Raw genomic sequence first — 19,023 nt, 5'->3', positions numbered from 1 at the left:
AAAGTATCATATTTTTAGACAATAACACACAATAGAGGATCAAAAAACAGCATATGTCTTCCCAAGAAGCAGAACATAGAATTGGTTTGCAGAACAAGCATGTGACTCTCCCAAACGACCATCATAGCTAAAACAGCAATGCTGTAGAACGCCATCCATTCTTAGACACTGCTAATGAACACATGCTGTGGTGTGTCGAGGAATTTATGTTGGCTCCTCTCATCTGAAACTTTCCAGGACGTTTAATATTATTTTACACCAAGTCTGGACAAGAGAATTATATTTCTGCATTTGATTTCAGCTCTACACAAGCATTCACACATGTGGCATAGGCTGAAAGGACTCACTGCGAAAGCTGCCCTCCGGATGTGTAACAGAGACTATCAGGAAGTTGTAATGATGGGAAAAGGCAAAGGAGGCGAAGTAATCAGTTGTATCTTACAAGGAACTTCAGGCCGATACCTTAACACGACAAGAGACCTCAAAGATGGGAAGAAGGATTTTTGCCCTCGCTAAGCAAGAACAAAAAGGCATTTCTGGAACAGTATAGAATGAATATATTACGGCAAAGTGCGGTCACAGTGTTCAATGATGGGGGACTCCTTGCGGGGATTAACAGAATCCTCTGGGAGACCCCTCATCCCTGCGGGACTAAGGGGTTAACAGCGGGACATTTAAAAAGGTGCCCCTGGACAAAAGCAGCGGGGAATCTATTCCCTGCGCAGGAGTTTCCATTAATTCCTGCACGCATAGGAGTCAATGGAAATTCCTGCAAAACACACCTATGCTCTGGGTGAAAGCCCAACTTGGCATGTGCACTGTTTTGCCCTTCAAATTCCACGCATATCAATGCTTCTATAGGAACCCATTGGTTCTTTTAGAAGCGTTCTGCTCCCTCCTAGTCAGGATTTACCCTTTTCACTGCCTGAGAGATCCTGGGCTGCTGCTAAAAGGCTACGCTGCATCAGAGACTGACTGAGCTGTTATATTTGCAGTGAGAAAGACCTGCTGAGGTGTCGTTGCATCGGTTTAATCAAGAAACAAATGCCCAGAATTAGGGATCACTCACTCAAGCAAATTTTGCCTGCATAATACACAGTGCTGTGTATGTACACGTATTACTCACATGAAGAAAAATGCAGCATGTCCTGCTTTATGCACCATTATGATCGTCTGGTGCATAAAATGTGCAGTAAATACACAAGTTACATGCGTATTTGCTGCGTACTGTGCGCATAAAAAATATGCGAGTAGTACGCAGGCTAAATACGCTCATCTGAGTAAGCCTTTACTCCGGATATTTTCTATTTTCATTGCTGTTTGCAATAAAAGTTCTTTCAGCGTAAAGATGTGGAACAGTGTGGCAGAGGAGCTCGTGGTACATCGCAACTGTGCCTCCAGGTGAGACGGACTCAGGTAGGACCCTGCTCCAAAAGGGTCCTGCACCCTCTGCAGGCCATTCCATCAGTCCAGCCAACCCTGCGCCCACAGTTACACATGCCATTTTAAAAACGGATTCATTAAACAGGTAACAAAAACTGAACCAAACAGAAACCTCTGTATTCAGCTCTGTCACCTATTGACTAGAAATGAAAAGAGTCCAGAAAAAAAAGCACTTTTTCAGTACAAACAAATAAAAAGAAAAGCAGACGGGATAGAATAGAGCAGAGCGAAAGCTCAGAAAATCCCTTTAAAGTTAATGAGAAGTAGAACTAAATCATTTTTTCCATCTTGCTGCTCCTCTGACGGAACAGATGTAAAAAATCACTTAAGTAGTGTCAGCGACTTGGGAAGATGCACATAGACATATATAAGACCTTATAGCAAAAGACATTTAAAAAGGGTTCATGTCAAAATACCGGTGTAGAAAAGTTGCAAAATTCTATGCAAGGCCCACCTGCACAAAGATTTAGCCGCCTTTTTTCCCCCTCTGTGCCAGCCATGCCACTTTCCTGAAAAGTGGGAGAAGATTGTCAGAATAGGGTGTGGATGCCCCGGACTGACAGATGTATAATTTACCACAGTGAATTAAGGCAAGAAATGCATGCCAAATAAGACCTGTGTAGGTGAATGGGGGTGCCGGTATGCGACTAGCACACGAAGAGGCACACTGTGCCCCAAGCGAAATTCTACTAAGACTGGCGTTTAAAATACCAGTCTAGAGCTCTATAAAGGCACTACAATCTTAACCACTTGGGACAGGAGGTCCAGGTGCTCCCACATCCTATTGTTTGGTTTGTGAACATTGCAACATTTCTTGACACCACATCCTGGCGGAGCTTGTCACCCCACATTAAAATGGTGAAAGCCCAACTTGGCATGTGCTGCCTTTAAGAGACATGCCCAGATAACAGTGAGGCAGAGTTACAAGGGATTAGAAGGAGAAGACATGTTGCAGGTCTATACTTCTACCAGCCTCAGATTTCATTTAAAAAGATCCCAATAATATATAACATTTGCCATTTCATTGGTTTTATAATGAATCCCACTGCCTTATTATCAGTCAGGTTCCCATTTCTCTCTTCCCAGTAATATTTACACCTTGAAGTGACCAAATATGACATTTTATGACAACCTGAGGCTTTATTCAATGGGTAGTCTTGTAGGAAAAGGGTTTTTCTCATTTCAGACATTGATGGCATTTCTACAGACTCTCAACCCTTTTAACGTCTCATGGATGGGGGCTTCACACGAATTGAGATTGTGTGAATGCCTTGACTCTCATTCAGTGGGATTTGGCCACTTGAGAGGGGATAGAATTGGAAGGGAAAAGTCTCTGTACTCATGTATGGGAGTTAGAGTAAATGTATCTAACACCACATTCACATGTAATAATGTACGTTGATGTGGAAAACCTGCATGTGAATGTGGCCTAAGAAAATTAAAGCAACCCTCTGGTTTTGGGACAGGATTCTGGCCTGGGACAGAATCTCAATATCTGAAGTTCTTCTCTGCCGTCCCTCCTATCTTCCAGTTGCGGGTTCTGTATTTGGCTACCCAAAATGGCCAATGCGATCTTCAGACCGAGTCCCCACTGTGCATGGGAGCAGGCAGACTACCAATGCACTGTACTTGCTCCAATTGAGCAAAAGCTGTTCACATGATCAGCACTAGACAATCAAAGTGAAGTACACCATGCGCACTAGGTGGTTAGAAAATTGCTGCAACCATCTTGGAAGCTTAAATCTTGGCTCAGAACTGGCAGATCAGGTGAGTGGGGGGGGGGGGGGGCAGAAAAACAACTGCAGGTCATATACTCCCTTCCTCTCCTGTCCCGGGATAGAATTGTGTCCCAAAACCGTTGTGTCACTTTAAAAGGGGCAGTCCAAGATTAGAGAAATATGGTTGCCTTCATCCTGCCACACCTGTCTATTGGTTGAGTCTTACATTGCAGATCTGCTCTATTCACTTCACTGAAGCAGAGGTGCTATAGCAGGCAGATCTGATGGACAGATGTGGCATCGTTTCTGGAAGGATGTCGCCATGGTTCTCTAATCTTGAACAACCCCTTAGGATATATACAAACCCTATATGTATTAAAAGGCAAACAAGATGTACAATGCTGAAGACACAATTCTGTATACCAAGAATAGTGCTGGAGTGTGAAAGGACATAAAAACAGACATTTGTTTATAGGAACCAAGACTTTTCTAATCATTTTCCAGAAACAAATGATATAAACATTTAGAATTCAGTTATATTTTATAAAGCGTTCTCTGTGCCTTGCATACAAAGCGCTGCGGAATAAGTTGGCGCTATACAAAGATTATTCTTCAAGAGCCGTAATCTGCTCCAGCTTTTGCAGTGGTAAAACCTGGAAATAATTGAACATCTCTTCTTCATGTATAAAAACAAAGAAAAGAATTCTCGAAACACCTGCAAGAACACCTGCACAAATGTGTCCGGCGGTGAATGGAATGACAAGCAACTAATAAGCTGCCAGCTGCGGCGGATCATTCACACTTCTTTGCTGAAGCTATAGAGGAAACCTGAGTAGTATTCTACCTCCAGAAGGTTATTCTGCAAACTCCTAATCTACAGCGCTCATGTCCATAAATTAGACCTTTAGCTGCTATACATACAGCCACAGTGGGGGAAGAGGGCCCCTGAAAAGGACTCTGCAGATGCAAACATAACCCTGTAAGAGGAGACAGAAAAGCATTCTGCCCCAGCACAAAAAGAAGAATAAAAAAAAGTAGAACAGCTTTTCATCATAGATCTAGAAGGTTGGTAATACCTCTGTTTATAAGAGCCCTCCAGGAGGGATAGGAAAAAGCAAATACAAATAAATTAAATAATGAGGTTTCCTACGTCATTATTAGTGTCCCCAAAAATGTCTATCTTTTCTACTTAGGGAGAGCACCTAGACCAGTGGTGGCAAACCTATGGCACGCGTGCCAGAGGCAGCACGCAGAGCCCTCCCTACTGGCACGCGCCGCAGGAGACACAAATTAGATATTGGACAGTGAGGGGTGATCAATGAGTGGAACAGGTTACCACAGGAGGTGGTGAGTTCTCCTTCAATAGAAGTGTTCAAACAATGGCTGGACAAATATTTGTCTGGGATGATTTAGTAATCCTGCACTGAGCAGGGGGTTGGACCCGATGACCCTGGAGGTCCCTTCCAACCATTCTACGATCTAGGATTCTATGACCTGCATATCCAGTAATCTGCTACTCTACCCCCAAAAAGCTATTTCATGCATGCATCAGTTCTGGTTCAGGCCTCGGTCACACGGACGTTTTTTGGTCCGATCTGCAGACGCGCTTGCGATCTGCAGAGATATAGACCCAATGCATAGCAATGGGATCGATCACATGTCCGTTTTTGATGCAGATGTGCCGATAATTATATGACACACCGATTCGCAGAACGCATGTAACTGCGTTCGGCGCAAATCGGTGCTTGTATATGCGTTCAATGGGGCCGGCGGCAGCAGCGCCGACCCCATTGAGAACATATACTAAAGATTGTTCTCCACTGCCAATCAGAGGCAGCTCTCATTCAATAGCTGAGAGCTGCCTCTGATTGGATCCTGCGCTCAGCCAATCAGAGGCAGCACTCACTCACCCATTCATGAATGGGTGAGTGAGAGCTGCCTCTGATTGGCTGAGGGCTGTGACCAATCAGAGGCAGCCCATTCCGCAGGCGGGGATTTTAAATGCTGAATACTAGACAGCAGTTCAGGAGAACTGCCGGCCGGACGCGGCTGAACTCAGGCTGCAGCAAAAAGGCGAGTATCCTTTTTTTTTTTTTTTTACACGTTTTAAGGATGCTTTTCAGGGAAGGGCTTATATTTTAAGCTGTGGCAGAGGACAGTGGGCAGTGCTCGGCCCTTTCGCTGAAAACGCTGCTAGGTGCAGATTTTTCAGCGAATCGTCGGCCTCAGTCACGCGATTTGCGGATGCGCATCCGTTATGCGATCCGCTAATCGCGCGAAAAACCGCCCGTGTGACTGAGCCCTCAGTTTGTAATCAGTCCACATTCAGATGAAAACTGATCAGTTTTAAAAAAGGACTCCAAACTCCGGTGTGAAACCAACCTAAGGCCCTGCTCACACACGTTTTTGCATGGCATTTAGAGCTGCCTTTTCAGCGCTGCGCTAAACACTGTACAATGCTCTCATTCATTTTAATAGGGCTGTTCACACAAGCGTCAAAACACAGTCCACACAAGCGTCAAAACACAGTCTTCAACGCTACACTTTGACAGCAATGCATGTTCTTTTTTTGGCCGTTTTCAGCCCTGCATCGCCCATTGAAATGAATGGGCAGTGGTTTCAGCGCTGCTGAAAACGTGGCACAACTTGGTACCATGTTTTTGGCAGCGCTAAATGCAAGCGCTAGCTGCACTACCTTGAAAAAAAAAAAAAGGGAATGCTCACCTAGCAGGCACCAACAGGGTCCCCGCCGCTGCACTCCGGAGCTCCGGGAAGGCTACCGGCCACTTGTCAAGTCGACAAAGCATTTATTGCTAGTGATGTAACTAAAATCACTGTCTCCCAGCAAGAGATTGCTCTGATTTGTTCAGGAGCACCGGCTCAGCCAATCAGAGCCAGTGCTGGATGCACCAATCACAGCCAATGAATGGCTGTGATTGGTGCATCCAGTGCTGGCTGTGAGAACAATCAGAGCAATCTCTTTCTGGAGGCGGGGTCTTCAAACCCCATTACTAGCAAAAGATCCTCGGTCGGTGATAAGTGCCGGGAGCTCCAGCCGGCAGGGACCTGTTCAGTGCCAGCTTGGTGAGTATTTTTTGTTTCAGCATCATTGGCTGCGTTTTCAGCTGTGCTGAAATGCAGTTAAAACATTGGTCAAAACTGCATGACAACGCTGCTGAAAACGCAGTAAACGCAGCATTGAAAAACGCTGCTTTTCTGCAAACGCCTGTGTGAGGGAGGCTCTACTGTGAGCGACTCATACCTTACCAGAATAAAAAGGATCAAGAATAGGAGGAAACCAATGTGGCTCAATAAAGATGTAAAAGGGGCAAGAAACAAAAAGAAAGCATTTAAACTAAAACAAGAAGGCAGTGAAGAAGCACCAACAATCTATAAAAAGGAAAACAAATATACATTAGGTAAAAAGCAGCAAAAGTGAAGACAGAGGGACTCAATGAACTAATCCTAAACTGTTCTTCAATTATATAAATTGTAAGAAGATGAATACTTAAAGTGTTGGCCCTTTAATAAATAATGTAGGAAAAATTGTAGAGAGCGATGAGGAGAAAGCAAATATATAAAATATTTTCTCCAGTGTATCCACAGAGGTAAGTAAAAAGTCAGTTCAGATGTAGAGTAATAAACTCCTCCCAAAATGTCCCCAGTTTAAACCCAGGAAGAAGTCCAGACCCACCTTAAAAAGTTAAAATGGACAAATCACCAGGTATGTATAACATACAGCAGTGGGATCTAAGGGAATTAAAGAGGTTGTCTCGTGAAAGCAAGTGGGGTTAAGTACTTCTGTATGGCCATATTAATGCAGTTTGTAATATACATCGTGCATTAAATATGAGCCATACAGAAGTTATTCACTTACCTGCTCCGTTGCTGGCGTCCCCGTCTCCATGGCTCCGTCTAATTTCGGTGTCCTCTTGCTTTTTTAGACGCACTTGCGCAGATGGGTCTTCTCCCTTCGGCTCAGCTCGGCAGCAGCGGCGTTTTGGCCCCGCCCCCTTGCACGCGTCATCGCGTAGCTCCGCCCCCGTCACATGTGCCGATTCCAGCCTCCTGATTGGCTGGAATCTGCACAAGTGATGGGGGCGGAGCCATGCGATGACGCGTACAAGGGGGCGGAGCCAAAACGCCGCTGCGCCGAAGGGAGAAGACCCTTCTGCGCAAGCGCGTCTAAAAAAGCGAGAAGACACCGAAATTAGACGGAGCCATGGAGACGGGGACGCCAGCAACGGAGCAGGTAAGTGAATAACTTCTGTATGGCTCATATTTAATGCACGATGTATATTACAAAGTGCATTAATATGGCCATACAGAAGTACTTAACCCCACTTGCTTTCGCGAGACAACCCCTTTAAGTAATGTGGTAGACAGACTCTTGTTTCTTATATTTAATGGACTCTATAGCGATGGGGTCTATTCTACTGGATTGGCGCATCACCAATGTGGTGCAAATATTCAAAAAGTGAACCTAGAAACTACAGGCCGGTAAGTCTTACTTCTGTTGTGGGTAAAATGTTTGAAGGGTTTCGAAAACATGCTATCCTGGAATAACTCAAGTAAAATAGCTGTATAAGTCCATAATAGCATGGGTTTATGAGAGATCGCACCTGTCAAACTAACCTGATCAGCTTCTATGAGGAAGTAAGTTCTAGACTGGACTGAGGAAAGTCATTGCATCTTGTGCAGCTGGACTTTTCCAGAGCATTTCATACTGTGCTGCATAAAAGGATTGTTTATAAAATGAGAATATGGCGAGAACATTGTTCTTCCTCTTTACAAGTCACTGGTCAAACTACACATGGAGTATTGTGTACAGTTTTGGGCACTGATACTTAAGGACATATCAGAGCGGGATGAGGAAGAATGTGTGTGTGTGTGTGTGTGTGTGTGTGTGTGTGTGTGTGTGTGTGTGTGTGTGTGTGTGTGTGTGTGTGTGTGTGTGTGTGTGTGTGTGAAGGGGGGGGGGGGGGGATAAAAAGCAACTTTTGTGTGCATTTCAAGTTTTCACAGTTTTGTATACATAACATGATAACTTTATTCTACAGGTTATTAGGATTGCGGCGATACCAGCTTCATATATTTATTTTTTCATGTTTTACTACTTTTGAACAATAAAAATACTTCTGCAAAAATCATTTGTTTTAGTGTTCCCGTATTCCACAATTCATAATATTTTTTTATTTGTCCCTCAACAAGGCTGTATGTGGGCTTGTTTTTCGCAGGACACGTTTTATTCTTCAAAAGGGATCTAAAAAGACCAAGAAGAACAATTACAGAAAGCAATTGTATGTGCAATGAATAAACCGCACTGGGAGTTTCATTTACAGCCTAAAATTTCACCCATGTAAATTTTCACAAAAATACACACAAAAGAAAAACAAAAAAAAAAAAACTTTCTTCTAGGGCTCCATTCTCTTCCAGCACATTTGTGCCAATTTAATTTAATACACATTACATTTTTAAAGGTTTAGTTTTGGTGGAATTTGTGCATCGTGAAAAATGAGAAGAAAAGGATCCCAACTTCTCCTAATTTAGCTTTAAATCAAAAACAGAAAAGTATGTTGGCCACCTACACAAAAAACAGTGATCTTCCACAGATTAAGTAATGCAATCCTTTCCGAGTAGGCCGCACTTGTCCGCCCTTTTCTAGTATATATAAACTTCGTGGTATGTGAAGAGCTTAGAAGCACCAGAGCACTGGGAGGCTGACCGGTATGTGAAGAGACCTTGTTTAGAAAGAACAGCAAACAGCTCTTAAAAGGGTTTTAAAGTTTTCATGGTTGAGAATTTATGAGACACTTGGCTCCAAACAAAGTTAAACATGGCCTGTGCCATCTTGGGAGAGTGAATATTCCTGACTCATCCTAACCCAGGTTTTAGATCTACAGCTATAAAAAGACCAAATATATACAGATATTTACTTCAGATTAATAAAACAAACAGATGCAAATCACTAATATACTTACTGTAGTATGTAGTAAATTATTTCCCTACTGTTTGCAACCTGTTGGCTATAAATGGGTTCCAGATTACAGAGTTTATAGTCAGGAAGAGCAGAAAAATGTGTGATTCCTTTATCGTTGCTTCGTCTTATCTTACTGTAACCCACACTGTAAATTATTGAGAAATATACTTTGCAAAATAGTACAAATTTTCATTCGTAGTTTTATCTTGCATACCTATTTAAAAGGGTTGCAGAACACATTTTCAGACTTTATAACCTAATGGTGATAGATCAGATAGATGCCCCACTTCTCTGTGTGAGGAGAGCAGCAGGGCAGGCAGACGTGGCTGCTGTACGCTGTCAGCAGGAGCGATGACATCATCCTGTTCCACTCCACTCCGTACTGTGTGTCTGCCTCCCTCCTCCTCCTCCTCTTCGCCTTTCTTTCAGGCTGGTCGCATTGCCCGCCGCATGATCAGTGTGGCCAACAGTGCAACCAGCCGGTAATGCACTGAATGTGCATCTGTATATGGCGGAGGGCGGCCTCTGGGCCCCCTCAGCGTAGGTGCCCAATTGCCATTGCGACCCCTGACTTTATGCCTATGTTCCCAACCGTTCAGGCACTGTGGAATGGGGGTGGGGGGGGGGGATGTGAAAGATTCACTTGGCTTCAGTCTCCTCTCAGCCTTCTTTTTTGCAAACTTATTCCAAGTTTGTCAATTACTTTTTTTAAATGGAGGTGCCTAGACCTGGATACAAAATTTTTTGCAATGTAAGGGTGAAATCTGACATTTCTACAAGAAAATGAGCATGCTGCGATAAAAAAAAAAAACAAAAACAACTTCCGGCATGCTTCTGTTTCCATGTGTAAATCATCTGGTTCATGTGGAGAAGGGTGTGGAAACCCCATTCCCCTGTACTGTACAGTAGATTTCTACACATCTGAGATGCAAAATCCACACAATCTGGAACTGACCCAATTAGGCTTTTTTTCTATTTTAATGAAATAAAAGACCAAAAAGAAAATCTACGCATAATACAGCAAAACTAAGGGCTCACGCAGCGTTGTACCGATTTCTGTAGACACAGACTCTGCTGGCACACACACACACACACACACACGTGCAATGGGATTTTGTTTTTTAATACCCCATTCTGTTTCATAGTGGGAGTTGCATATGAAAACGCTACCCATACGCAATGTATTGCGTATGGACAGCATTTCATACACTGCTTATACCAATGTAAAGGGCTCCTGCTGCGTGGTACACAGAGAAATAGAGCATGCTGCGATCTATTTCTCATGCATATCGATATGCAGTCTCTACAATACACATGTGCATGGATCAATGAAAGTCAATTGACTTTCATTGACTCTATTCACCGCATTTAATACAGCTGTGCAACGCATGCATAATAAGCAGTGAAAACACGGTTGGGGACATGAGCCCATAGGCACCAGGCCTAAAAATTAATGCACACCTCCATACGGCAAAATTAAAAGGGGCATATCGAAGATGAGGCATTTTTTTCCAGTTTTCACCAATCCATGGGCCCCCCTCTGACCCCATGAACAGGGGGTCTTATTTGCCACAGTTCAAGTCATTGCTCCATCCTCCTTGTCATATATTAGAAAGATAACTTAATGACTTGAAGGGGTGCTATGTAATGCGTGAATCTGCCTACGGGGGCGCTTCAGGGAAACTGAACACTCTGCCAGGCCTCATGAGTATAGAGCAGATTGCTGGGTGCTCAGCAGGGGGACACTTTTTAATCTGTCTTCTAACGATCATCTGAATGATGATGCCTGTAAACAAAAACAGCGCTTGTGATTTATGTCACGTCATCTTGCTGTGAACCCTCTAAAGGATATAATTATGCTAATGGTATATTACAGACGCCTAACAAATATGCTGATGGTAGGCGGCGGATTTTGCCTTTTTCCAATGATTAAGACTGTTTAGTCTAAATGTTGCAATCAGTCTTAAGAATTGATCACTTTTCTGAACTCAGAAATTCCATGGATTCCATTCTTGCGCGCTCGAGCTCTGTTATTTTACATCATTAGTATAGTCTGCAGGCGGCTAGTCATTCTTCCATTTTTTTTCCCACAGTAATATTTAATGGCTAAGTAGTCTATACCAACTAACAGATCTAGTGCTCCAACATCCCAGTATAAGGCAGCACATCAGGTCAGCTCCCTTCTACATTAGGAAATCAGTATGGGTACTAGTCAAAGCGGATCTGGCGGCAACTACAGCTACTGAATGGCACCTCGATGTACCATCCAGGCTGGGGCTACATAGAGACTTTGTACATACAGCTTCAGTTCACCGGAGTTCACTTACTTGCATACAGCTCACAGTATTCCCAGGACTGCAGTCATAGCCTGATCATTAAACTTAAAAAGTTGTGCTACAAAAAGTCTCAAAAAGTACAAAGAGTTAAGGTACCGTCGTTGACAGGTCCCCTGCTTAGTTTCTATTGCGCAGTTGTTTTTGAGAAAACAGTGTTAGAGGGCAGTATGGAGGGAGTATGGAGTGAGGCAGTGAGCCATTCAGTCGGAGGGGTGAGAGAGGATCCAAGATGGAACCGGAGGAAACTAACAGCCATGTAAAGACTTAGTTTCTTCTCCTCCTCTGTCCTGCTGTAATTAGAGACTCGTTAAGTAAACTTCTAAGCAACCCTGTAAGCAGAAGCCCATAAATCACCCCAATGGACGCTCAGAAACTGGTAGTTTGCCCAAACCTGATGTCCGTTCAAGCCAGCCCTGCTTTCTACCGGACAGCAATGCAGCCGAAAATCTTCAGACAAGTAAAAAAATCTTCATGAAAGTTTGTGAGTACTAAAGAACACCTGAGCACAGTGTTTCAAGAATGGTAAAACTGTTAGTGGAGTTTAAAAAGGGTATTTTCCTGTCAGTTCTTTCCATATAGCTCTTCCTTAGCTCAGGTGCTGCCCCCTTCAAGTTTTTTTTATCTGTGTATAAAGTGTTAAACAGTATATATCCAAGTTGTATATGCAATTTCTGGAGCAGAAGAATAATGCAGACAACCACAAGCCTGAAAGTAAATGGTGTGCCTGTCATTTACCTACATACATGTGTTAGTCTTATTTCACTACCAAGCACTCTTAATCCAGGCACTGGCGTTGCGCTTACCTAATTCCATTAGTCGTCCAGATCCTGTTGTATACCTTCAACGGTGCACAAGATTACAAAGAGCGTGCTGCACTCATTGCCACCGCGACACAGCTCCTCAGTCATATTTTAGAAATTGCTCAGGGAATACAGGCCTCTTTCCGCTTGTCGTCCGTTGCAGCAATAGAACCAAGAGTACTATTCAAATATGGTAACAGAACTGGGCTTACTACTCAGATATGATATCAGTGCCAAGCTTACTGTATAACTACGATAACCGAAAATGAGCTTACTTCATACATATGGTACCAGAACTGAGCTTCTTACATAGACACAATAACAGAACAAAGTTACATAAATACAGTAGCAGAACGGAGCTTATTACATAGACCAGAACCAGACTTAGGTTTGGCTCTTTTAGAAAAGATGCATATATACATGCTACCATAAAAAAAAAAAAAAATGCATATATCCCCTTTTTTGTAGCAATCGATACATTTGAAAATATGGTATAAATCTCACCAAAGTTGAAGATTTTCAAAATATTCCCCAAACATCTGAATGTTTTTACACAGCGATGCAGCAGTACACACAAGAGAGCATCTTATATACGGATATGCTTTTAGGGTATGTGCCTGCGTAGTGTATATACTGTGTATTTTCCTATGGGGATTTGCATACAGTAAATACACAGCATATTAAAGAACAGGCAATGTGGAGGAGAATTCAGGAGACTCCGCCCCCCGCTGCGGAAAAAATCTTCAGCATATACTGACCTGCATTGAGCATTTTAAATCTACAGCATGTTGATGTATGCTGCATATTTTCACAGTGGATTTTAACTCTTTAGCGAACGTGATCTCGAGCCGAGAAACTCGGCCCAATATTGTGCTCGCCGACGTGCGTTTTCACGCCGATGTGAAGAGTTTTCTCTGGCAAAAATGCTTTCTATCACTTATATGAAGTAGCATGCAATGCGTTGTTGAATATTAATGAGACTAATGTTCCTTCTTACAAAAGAAAAGAAAATAGTTGCCAGGTTAATGCAGTGCGTCACCCGAGTACTAGATACCCTGTTTCCCAAGAAAGAAGACCTACCATGGAAGTAAGACCTACCATGGAAGTAAGACCTACCATGGAAGTAAGACCTACCATGGAAGTAAGACCTACCATGGAAGTAAGACCTACCATGGAAGTAAGACCTACCATGGAAGTAAGACCTACCATGATTTTTCTGGATTTTCGGAGATGCTTGAAATATAAGTCTTACCTCAAAAATAAGCCCTAGCTGCATTACATTAAAAAAAAAAAAAAAAAAAAAAAAAAGAATACATTACCTTGCAGGCTTGGTTCAGTTCCCTCCCGTTGTTCTGCAGAGCTCCGACGCTATTGCATTGTGGAGGCAGGATTTATGAATTGGCCAATCCATGCCGCAGCTCAGCCAATCAATAAATCCTGCTTGCACAACCCAATACCTGTGATTGGTTCATCAAACACTGCATTGATTGGTTCTTGAGTGCTGCTCAGCCAATCAGAGCCATCACTTCCTGGAGGCGGAATTTATGAATCCCGTAACCAGGAAGTGATCTTCTGTGGGCAGCTGAGGACTGCAAGAAGCGCATCGGAGCAGCGGGAGGGACCTGGACCGACCCTGCTAGGTAAGTATAAGACACCCCCAAAAATAAGACCTAGCACCTCTTTTGGGGCAAAAATGATTATAAAACAGTCTTATTTTCAGGGAAACACAGTATCAACTATGAACCAGAAACTTAATTGTACCACTTTTATCTTATAGCAAAAATCTATTAGGGAAAGGAGGGCAGAGGGTTAAGACATGGAGATATTGTATCACACTCATGTGCTTATCGCACTGGCTCTGTCTGAGGGGTAATTTTCTACCACAAGCATTAAAGATTATGAGCAGACAGATTTGCAAATGACACTGCTAGTAGGTACAATAGTCTGGGACAACAAAAGACTAAAAGCTTGGATCAAAGAAGAATGCCATGTCTAAAAATGGTCTCCCATAACTAAAATATGGTCACTTCCCTTGATCAATCAAGGCATTTTTTGGCTATATTTGCCAATATTTGGTAATATAATCTTTGAAATCCAGACTTTGGTACCTCTAGCACACCAAAGAGTAGTTCAACAAGCCCAAGCTGATGTAGAAGTAACATGTGAGGATGATAATGCATCTTTGCCATAGAGCAGCATGCTAAAGCTTTTCTTCAAAAAAGGCTTATCAAGTCATACGGTCAGCCGGGTTTCATGCCAACTTGAAGACTAATGGAATTACCCTATTTGAGAACGCTGGAACCAACATGGTGTACAATATAGTTTATGGCTAACTATGCGTAGAAGAATCCAAGCAGTCCGAAAAGCCCAAATAACAACCAACTACTGATTGGGATTTTTTTTTGTTGGAGATTCCATAATTTCCTCTACTTGATCTTGGAAAAAGCATGCTATTAATTAAAAATACTTTTCATTTGAAGTATGTTCCACCACACCAGAATGTTCAGCCATTAAACATTGTTTTGCATCATATCTGTAATTTTTGCACTTGCTACATAGTATAAAAAAAGAGCCGTGTCAGCATCCTGCAATGGGGTAAGGCTGTACTCCGCCCAGGGGCATCACTAATATCAGAATGCCATTTAGGGAATGATCTGGTCTCAGTAGTGTATACCACCATACATCTGCACCACGGAGGGCGAGAGATATATCCTAGATATTGCACCTAATTGCTTGTTTCCATCTGGCCTTCATAGTGAAGACTCTTTAAAAGGGGGTTTCTAAGACAGTTCCCACTTATTTTCAATCGCTCCAATATAATGGGTACATGATTTTTTATAATGTATAATTAATTGCCGAATGCCCTTCTTTGGCAGGTGGTGAGAACATGCATTGGCAGGGGTGTAACTATAGGGGATGCAGTTGCTCCTGGGCTCGGGACCCTTAGGGGGCCCATAAGACCTATCTTCTCCATATAGTAAGCCTAAGTACTATAGTTGGGGGCTCTGTTACAGGTTTTGCATTGTGGCCCAGAAGCTTCAAGTTACGCCTCTGTGCATTGGTTTTGGATTTTAACAGAACCTGCCGACATCACAACCATACGGTAGCTTCCTTCCTCGGTATTCTTGAATCTTGCCACCACTGGAAGTGTGGGTGGTGACAACATACTGTCTGCTTGACAGGCAGGCCACTCCCCCCCCCCCCCTCTCAGGTCCTGGCAGTCACTAAGAGTGGCTTACCCAGCACTCCTGCGCTCCAGCGGCTTCCCCAGCGGCACAGCGCCTTCTTCTCCCTGGACTGGGCAGTGGCAGAGCGGCTTCCCCGCCAGCCTCCCTGCACTGGGCAGCAGTGGCAGACATGGGGGAGCAGCGTCGGCAGCAGCAGAGCGCTGCTCGACAGTGACTGACTGAGTGAGGGAGGGGGACAGGGAGGCTGTGCAGAAGACTGCAGGAGAGCAGGGACCCAGCATGAATGGGGGAATCGGCAGCAGCACAGGGCTGGGTGAGAGTGGGGGAGGTAGGGATGGGGACAGGGAAGCTGCGCAGAAGGCTGCGGCGGCAGCACAGCGCTTGGTGGCAGTGGCTGATGGAGGCAGGGAGGGAGGGAGGTTGTAAGGGGAACAGAGACAGCGCTGGGTGACTGTGCCTGGCATGGGGGGGTTAGGGTGAGGGGTCGTTTCAGTGTTGGGGTTATATTATATTAGCTGTAAAGGCTTCCATGTTTATGAAGCCGCCTCTGACATTGAAGCATTAACAGCTACTAATGTAATCCCTAACACTGAAACAACAGCCAATCAGCAGCGTGTGGGCGTGCACTGGGTGGATACAGCCCATCAGTAGCTCTCCACCCATTCTGCTGGTGGTGACAAGATACAATAATACCTCCTTCCTCTTCCGCTCCCATCCATGTGATTGACGACACAGTTTTTTGGGGTGGAGCCAGAAGTGACACTGTCCAGCAAGCGCTTGAGCAGTTCAAGCAAACTTGAAGTGAAACAGAGCACCCACATTAGATGCCTAAAATGTGCACCGAAAGCTCTGCTTGCAATATTTAGGGTCAAGGTTTATAGGTATTATAGGAATCCCATGGCTGAACTGATCTAAGCAGAAGCGCTGTTTGTATGCAAGAACGGTGGGTGGCAGACACAATGGGAGAAGGTAGGAGGCTGACAAAATTTGAAAGAAGGTAATGGTCAGATTCATTAGCACATGCAAGGCAAATTAGCCACTATTTGAACTTTGATATGAGCCTTGAAAAATCTCTTTAAGAAAAATTATCTAAAAAATTTGGAAAAGTGGTTCCAAGCTGCTGCAGGATATTTCATGTCAAATGTTTACAACGAAACATCATGGTAACCATAACCACAAAGCATTTGCTTTCAATTTATAATCTACATTATAATTATAGAATTTATACTATGAATTACAGATGGTACAGGACTGCGCTGCCTGTGCTGCATTATCCTCATCTAAAGTAGATTAATTGTCCTTTGTGCCTACAAAGGATTTTCCCAGTACAGTACATAGGCTGTTCATCTTTGAGATAGGCTAATGTATGAAAAGGGACAGCATCAGTTAATGGTTCCTTCACCGCAGTTCCAGTCAAGTGAACTGGGGCTGCAATGCAGTACCAGCTACATTCATATGGACAATGCTGTGACTTTGTTTTGCTGATTGATGGGTGGTCCAGGGGAGTTAGATTCTCACCAATTATATACTGTTGGCTTATCTTAAAGGCTTCTGTGTATGAAAAATTAATGCACGCATATTACTAATTCCCTGAAGAAAATACATAATACACAAATCTGTTTTCTTTGTATTGCGTTCTCCCTCTACTGCATTTAGAGAACCCTTATATTGGTATGCAGGTTCTCATATATTCAACTTTTGAGTTGGGGGTGCTCCCTGCACTAATTTACTGGTCTTTCAAGAATACTCACAAGCTCAGCTCCCCTCCCCTCTTTTTTCAAAAGGCTGTGTAGCATAACCACACCCACTCAATACTACACAGCTATAAAGCTGATAAAAGCAGAGAATTCATCTGCAGTGAATTACAGTCCTCTGTGATAGTAGCTTTCCCTCCTTTGTCTTACTGATCTCCACCACCGTTCCCAGGCATGGTCATACATCCCTCTGTAATACCTCAGTGAAAATCAGTGAATGCATGTTCACAGCAGGGAAGCAGGCTAGGGAGAAGCTGTTAGGTTACTCTGACATAGGCCTCATGCCCACAGCCATGACGAACTCCGACAGCGGAATCCGTCACGGTCGACCCCCAAAGAGTCCATACTCACCTCTCCGGATCCGCCGTGTGCGTCCCGTCTGGCAAGCTAGCGCGCATGAGCAGTACAGCGCATGACGCGGCCTGCGGTGGGCAGTGATGCATAATCACACAATACTTCCGTCATACTCACAGCGGAAGTACAGCATGATGGCCGGCTTCCATTGACTACAATAAAAGCCAGGCGCATGTTTATTCCGCGGCAATTAGAGCATGTCGCAATTTTTTTCACGCTGCGGAATTCCGTGGTGGAATTCTGCAGCGTGAACATTAAGCTATTAGGTTCATTAGAACCTAATAGCTGTGGGAAAAAGCCGCGGATTTCAGCCGCGTTTTACGCGGCAGAAATACGGCCGTGGGCATTAGCCCTTACAGAATTTGGTAAGATTTCAGTCCTCCAGTCTACAGTGCCTTAGTAAACAATACAAGCGGATAAAATTAAACAATCAAAATTTTTAATGAAAACCAGAAAACTCGTATAACAAAGTCTTAATTTCTAAAAACACGTTGATAATAAAGTGCAATAGCCTTTTGAATAGTATTGAAAATTGATTAAATTCTGAGAGGTTGAAAACCTTTTTTCAGAATATTACGTCAGTGCCACAAGTGGCAAATCTTAGAAATAATTTTTAAAATTATTCTCTGTTAACTCCTTAGCAGCCATCAATATGCCTTTTAACAATAGTCACAGAAGTGCCTTATTCTGATACATTTGCCTTTAACGGAACCACCAAATTAGCCCATCACGCAAACCGGAGTAAGTCGATATAATGACAGCCTACTTTAAAAAAGTATTTTGTAGGGGAGAATTAATGTGGATTAAATATATAAAATATGCAAAAATTGCCATTTCCAGATTTTTAACAAGCTAAACTATAAAATGATTAATATTTAAGTAACTAAGCCCTGCATCGAACGCCATGAAAACAAATTGCTGGTCATGGTCTATCCACCTTCCCAAAAATGGAATAAGAAATCAAGAAGCCATACATACGCCAAAATGAATACCAATAAATACTAAAAAACTACAACCCATTTTGAAAAATACAATCTTGCTGCCTACAGCCAAAAATAACATAAGCCCAGTCTGTCAAAACAGACTTTGCACAGAGAATGGAACTATAACACTGGACATCCAGGGACCCAGGAGAGGACAGGATGGGAATATTTTTTTGGTCTACTGCAGTAGGATTAAATTTACCAACTCAGAAAACCCCTTTAACAAAAGGTAATCATTAAGTTATATGTACCCAAAATGGTGGCATCCGGGAGCTCCTTCTTGAAAAAGAGGTGGTTAGGTCAACGAAAACAAACTATGGCACTTGGAACGAGAAAATGAAGAAGCAAGAACAATTGCTTAATCATTAGTAGTTTTGAGCTTGATTTCGAAAAATTCGGTTCGGACGGTTCGCCAAAAAGTTAGGTTTAATCCAAATTAGTTTGAGCTGAACTGGAATTTTACCAAT

General features: G+C 43.2%; 1 protein-coding gene across 1 annotated transcript in view; it reads right to left on the bottom strand.

The window, feature by feature from the left end:
* The window catches only part of PXDN (peroxidasin), a 143,620-nt gene that overhangs the window by 75,734 nt on the left and 48,863 nt on the right, over positions 1-19,023 (bottom strand). The window lies entirely within an intron of this gene.

Source organism: Eleutherodactylus coqui, chromosome 1 (assembly GCF_035609145.1).
Source record: "Eleutherodactylus coqui strain aEleCoq1 chromosome 1, aEleCoq1.hap1, whole genome shotgun sequence".
NCBI lineage: Eukaryota > Metazoa > Chordata > Amphibia > Anura > Eleutherodactylidae > Eleutherodactylus > Eleutherodactylus coqui.
Note: the sequence above shows the minus strand (reverse complement) of the source record. Positions and strands in the feature narration are given on the sequence as shown.